We start from the raw sequence: 6,435 nt of genomic DNA on the forward strand, positions 1-6,435 counted from the left end.
GAACTGTGTGAAACCCTAACAATCTTTCTAACACAAAACAAAAACAATATAATAAGGGAAAAAATTAAAGATGTGTTATGTAAGAGCTAAATCTGACTATTACAGGTCTTTTTTCTGGCTTAAAATGTTCTATAAATTATTGTTTAGACATTTATTCACATGACAGATCCATAATCAACTCTCTAGACCAAGCTAAATTACACAATGTTCGCTATATCTTCGTTAAATGCTAATATGGATGCCGATCCGGAGACTGCTGAATGAAGGACTAAAAATCCAGACTTTGTTTATTATCGTGGCATTGGTACTGAGAATTGAGACTATTTAGGATATTTCTTGCCAAAACTTCAAACATTAATAACTTTGCTCTGAATAAAGTAATTTGACTGAAATTTTCAATATATTCACTTTTCATTAACTATTTTTAAACTATCACAGCAAGAACGGCCAGCTATTTATCTAAATCTTACACAGTGCATCTTTAACACAGAATGTAACTAATTCAACAGTAACTGTCCTGATGAATACCTCTTAGTTGATACAAGTAATGGGCCATCGTTAAGTAACCTCAAACTGAGTAAATATACCCGGGTCTCTTCTAAAGACTTAGTTTTGCCTTGCAAATTATGTTTGTTTATTGGACTTTTGTAGCCCTTTGCTATAGGAGATCTGCTATTTATTATATCGAAGAGATGGTCCACACGCTATATAAAAGTACATGAAGATTAATTTTAATTTTACTATGCGTAAGAGATATTACCATAATACATGATGAAATGTTAACAATTTCACTACAAGCTGATCTTGATTTAAAGCTGTGTTGAAATAATGATTTCTTACCTCAAGGAATTTTGCAGTGGCTTCACATTCTGCAAATCGTTTATCACCAATGTCTTTCATTGTTCTAAATGCCTTCGCTACTGATGAGGAGATAACTTGAACAGCCAGACTGACCTTCATCTTCTGTTGAGCAAATTGTATATGTTTCATTGATAGTTTGTTAGCTAGCTTCAGACCAGATTCATTTTGAACATCATTAAGCTCTTTTATAAATTTCCAAAGGACCTTTCCATCATCACTAGTAAATCCACCATAGGCTTGAAGAGTGTTTCGAAATAATTTGATCATATGACAAGCATCAGGAAAGATATAAGTAGTGTGGCTTTGACCTAATGATGTTATGGAAGTCTTAATCTCATCAGTAGACGTTGAAAAATCAAGCCTAGCCCCAAGCAATCTACACATAGCCATATTAGTGGCATGCCCACCCCTAGCTCAAACAGTTTTTCAAGACAATGAGTGACCAGTTGTTTTTGTGTTTCTGCAGATAAACCGCCTGTAAAAAAGTATCCAACAGGAGCTTTCCAATGCCCACCAAGGCCCACAACCATAAATACCAATACTTCTTTGGCTTCAACCTCTTCATCTTCTCCATAACCTAAATCAACATAACCCGTGAAATGGCCATTGTGTTGGTTATAATCCACTTGTTTTCTGATGGACATAGCATCTAACATGAGACAGCAACTGAAATGAAAAATGCTTTTAATTGATGTACGTACCTTTTCAAGTCCCTTTTTTTTACTAGATTTCATCAAATGAAATAATTTTAGTCAATAAAATATTTATACTTTATAATAAAAAAAAGTAACTGCAATGTTAACTAACCTTGACTTGTTATAGATTTTATGAAAGATAGCTACCTGGTATATTTCTCTGGTGACATTTTGCGCTTTTCGGCAAGAACTGTGATCATTGCGTCATTTAATCCTGGACTGCAGTCGATACTTCCCATCCACCTGAAATAATGATTTATTTTATTACAGTTCCTTACATATCTTGTTCTTGTTTGTATACTGGGATTAGCGCTAGTGCTGATATCAAGTAAAACTTTACACATCAATGCATCGAGAGCAAACATCGATTCTTGCATCAGTAAATTTGCCTGTCACCGAAACTAGCTATTGGAACGAAACTTCCTCTCTGATATGAATTCTTTGTTATGGTAAAGAAAATCTGTCCGCTCGTCGCATCGATGTATAGCATGAAGTAGGCTGATAATCGCATCGATGAATGATAATACTTAATAGCACTAATTAGCACTGGGCATTATGAAGAACTTCTTGGTCAGTGATTTTACCTAATGATTTATTATATGAATATTTTTCATTATAATGATAAAACTGAAATTTGACATACTTTCTTAATGTCCTTGGATGGGGCAGAGGAAACCCAGCAGTTCTTAGATAATCATAGGCTTTTGGTGACATAAGGTGAAGGGATATCGCAAAATCTCTCTGAGAAGTGTTGTATTCTTTGGTATCTTTCTTAAACAACTCCCATGGCATGTCTACAAATAAATTAAAAGACATTATAGCTACATGTAGGATACCTGCATAAAGCTCAGGGAGAATTATATATATACATGTGTAAGCTTACATATAGAAAACAATGAAACTTGATAGAAAAAGTTATGTTGAAGGAAATGTTAATTATTCATTATCACAATAAAAGGAAGAAATATATCTCTTACCCCCAAAGGAGTCTAATTTTGTTTTCAGTTCAATGGTTTTCTGCATACAACTTATCTGTTTGTTTCTTGCAAAATGTTTTGGCTCTCTGCTTCCTTTTAACAGCATTTTAAAAAATTTTTGTCATGTCATCTAACTTTTCTTCTGTGTCATACAGTTTACGTTTCCACTTCATTGAAGATGCTGAATAATTGTGATCCTATGAAACAAAAACAAAATAACTTACTTTTATGAAAATGAGGTAATCTAATGAAGTACAGACTACTGCATGGACAACTCACAGGCAGTTTGTAAAGCTTGTATAAACTAGTTTAGTTCCTCTGGATTATTCCGGCGTGGGTTCCCTTTGTCAGCTATGGAGGGAGGGCCTGGCAAGGAACAGCATCTTGTCGGTCAGATGGAATAAAAAAAAAACAGATCTCGTGCACACATTGGCATGCACGTTAAAGAGCCCCTGACAGTTGGAATTCAAAATAATTTCTTATCATAGCACACTGCATGGCATAAGTCCGTCTTCATTTGCTTGGTTGGTGCAGAAAAGTAGGACATTAAATCCCTAGTTCATTTCATTAAACATGCATTATGCAAGAGCAAAATCTGCTTTTTACAAGTCTTTCTTTAGGCCTGAAATGTTATCTAAATTATCAATTAGACATTAATTAACTTATCCAGACCATATTAAACTCTCCATGTCAAGACTAGCCTTCAATGTTGGCTGGATTAGATTCCTATATGCCGCTAACGGCCGTTGATAATTAAATCAGAAAAAGTGGATAATCGAGACTATGTTGTTTATAAAATGATTTTAGTAATGATGACCGAGACTATGCAAAAATTTCACCGGCTTCTTTCTCGGCTCATAGTGGATCAATTTGACTGAAATTTTCAGCAAATTACCGTTACACTATGTAGTTTTTAACTATTATAGCGAGAACTGCCATCTCTTTATCTTATCTCCCATAATGTATCTTTAATTAATTTAGTGCTAAAGAACATATCTTGTCAGCAAGATAGACTATTTTAATGGGATTTCTACAATGCCTGATATACTCCCACATAACAATATGATGTTAATTTTACGTTACATTTACGTAAAAATGGTCAGTCAGTTTACCATCATTTTGCTCATCTTTTTAACGATAATTTTACGTCAGGAAATGACGTTAATCTAACGTAAACTTTACGTCATTTTTACGTTATATTTACGTCATTTTCTGACGTAAATCTAACGTAAACTTTACGTCATTTTCTGACGTAAATCTAACGTAAAATTTGCGTAAAGTTTACGTCATTTTCGTTAGATTTACGTCAGAAAATGACGTAAACTTTACGTTAGATTTACGTCAGAAAATGATGTAAATATAACATAAAAATGACGTAAACTTTACGCTAGATTAACGTCATTTCCTGACGTTAAATTGTCGTTAAAAGGATGAGCAAAATGATGGATATCTAACCAACCATTATAACGTAAATCTAACATTAAATTAACATCATTTACGGATGCAATTCTAATGTCAAATTTTGATGAGCATTAAAACCTTCAAAATTATTCATTATTTGCCGCAGTAAATGGGAAGTGCATTCAACCAATAATCAAATTTTCCTGACCCGTGGGTGAGGCTAAAAGTTGAGTGGTCCAACGTGTGCGCTTTAGATCATAAGGTCTGTCATTGAGTCAAGTGGTTTCTTTCCACACCCAACTTGAACATGGGTTTTCTCTGGGTCCTCCTACTACTAAAGATTCCTGGTGCCGATGAATTATTCAACTTGAATTGAATCACTTAGTCCCAAAGGACAGTTTATGTCTATTGGATGTTTTACCCCATTGCTCTCTATCTACCCATAACCAGTCAGAATTCTAAATGTATTGCACAGAAAAGTTAAAAATCTAGCAGAATTATATGACAAAATATACTACAAGTATGTATACATATACTTTATTTAAAAGACAAAAATATAATGTTATAAAATACAAAATACACATTTAAATATTAACAGTTTTTATCCACAGCTGTTTGAGAAATGAAGACGGGCATATGCCACACAGTGTGCAGAGCTATGGCGTACTCTTATATAAAATTCCAACTGCCAAGGGATCTTTCACACACACACACTTGAGTTTACACTGTACCTTGGGTTTTTTTTTGTCCCTTCCGTATGACTAGTCAGCCATCCATGTCAGGTCCTCTGTCCGGCATCACTGACAAGGGAAAATGTTCAAGAAAAAGGTCTACATTAGCGCTATGAAAGTGTTGATATGCATATAAGAAAGAAAAAACTGGGATATTGACCAAATTGGGTCAAAACCTATAGCCTCTATCTTATTTGCTCAAGGTATTGATGGAATAGGAGTTAACTTTGGAATGAGTGAAATGAAATGGGGTTTAATGTCCTATTCCGACAGGGCTAATGACATGGAAATATGCTATACAGTGTCCTATTATGGAATTTTATCCAGACAGCGGCGCTAAAGCCTACTCTTATATCGAATTCAAACTGCCAAGGGATCTTTCACGTGCGAACCAATGTGTGCACAGGACCTCGGTCATTCGTACCATCCAAACGACTAGACAGCTGTCCCTCCTTGTCAGGCCCTCTGTCCTGCACCTCTGACAAGGGGAGGAAACCAAGTCTGGAAATCACGAAGAACTTTCTCGGCCGACACTGGAATGGAATGTTGTGGAATACTGAATATTGATAGGTTTCGTCCTCTCATGATTCCAGTGTGTAACACAAATTTGAAAAAGATCAATTAAGAATAAACACAGCATCTATTGTATTTGAAAAAAGGAGAATTAACCAAGGAAGGCAAAGTCCTGAAAAGCTGTATATTGATAATGCTTGTCCTCTCACAATCGGAATGATTCACATTTCACACCCAGTGTACGGACAAACAGGGCCAAAATTGATATGTGGGTGTATAAACAAAGATATATACTACACCAATATTACATGTGTTGCAGAATTGGTTTAACACATTTCAAATATAATTGTAACACGGATATTTGCAATGGTTGATCCATGACAAAAGATTTGTAATATTTTGAAGAGACGCAAAAGGTTACGCCATACAGTGTGCTATGAGGGAAATTTTGCCCGGGCAGCAGCGCTATGGCCTACTCTTGTATCGAATTCCAACTGCCAGGGGATCTTTTATGTGCATGCCAATGTGTACACTGGACCTTGTTTTTTTTGTCCCATCCAAACGACTAGACAGCTGTCCTCGTCAGGCCCTCCGCCCTCCGTTTCCTCCCCCTGCTAAAGAACCCTACGCGCAAGCGAATTATGTAAATAAAAAATTAAACCATGTTAGTCCCGAAATGACCTAGTTTGTGTCCAGTGGACAGTAAACCCCATTTCTCTCTCTCTCTCTCTCTCTTTCACCAAAGGGGGGGATCAAGTGGCTAAGTGGGTAAGACGCTGGCTCGCTAGCCTGGAGATCGGGTGTTTGATCCCTGTATTGGCCGAGAAAGTTCATCCTGATTTTCCGGCGTGGTTTCCCTTGTCAGTGATGCAGGACGGAGGGACTGACAAGGACAGCTGTCTAGTCGTTATGGGACAAAAAAACGGGGTCCCGTGTAGACATTGGCGTGCACGTAAAAGATCCCTTGGCAGTTGGAATTCAATATAAGAGTAGGCCGTAGCCCCGCTGCCCAGGCAAAATTTCCCTCATAGCACACTGTATGGCATATGCTCGTCTTCATTAGCCCAGGTTAGGAGCAGAAAAGTAGGACGTTAAACCCCATTTCATTTCATTTCTTTCACCAAAGACCACATAAATACTTCATTTAGCACTTGTCATTTGAAACAGTTATAGCATAAGTCGATGTTGAGTATAAGTCAAATTGCCAAATTTTACATTTTTCCGACCTACATCCATAATTAAGTAGAGGCGGTATAT

The 6,435-nt window shown here is 36.4% G+C and overlaps 1 long non-coding RNA gene across 1 annotated transcript; it reads right to left on the minus strand.

Annotated features, from left to right (window-relative positions):
• Positions 1–846: 846 nt before the first annotated feature.
• On the minus strand, positions 847–2,724 carry LOC126816920 (uncharacterized). The gene is made up of 4 exons (XR_007678663.1): positions 2,534–2,724; positions 2,200–2,350; positions 1,704–1,799; positions 847–1,527 (listed from the first exon to the last, which is right to left on the minus strand). It is a non-coding gene; the product is annotated as an uncharacterized LOC126816920 (long non-coding RNA).
• Between the last annotated feature and the right edge of the window lie 3,711 nt (positions 2,725–6,435).

The sequence above is a fragment of the Patella vulgata genome, chromosome 3 (genome assembly GCF_932274485.2).
Source record: "Patella vulgata chromosome 3, xgPatVulg1.2, whole genome shotgun sequence".
Classification (NCBI taxonomy): Eukaryota; Metazoa; Mollusca; class Gastropoda; family Patellidae; genus Patella; species Patella vulgata.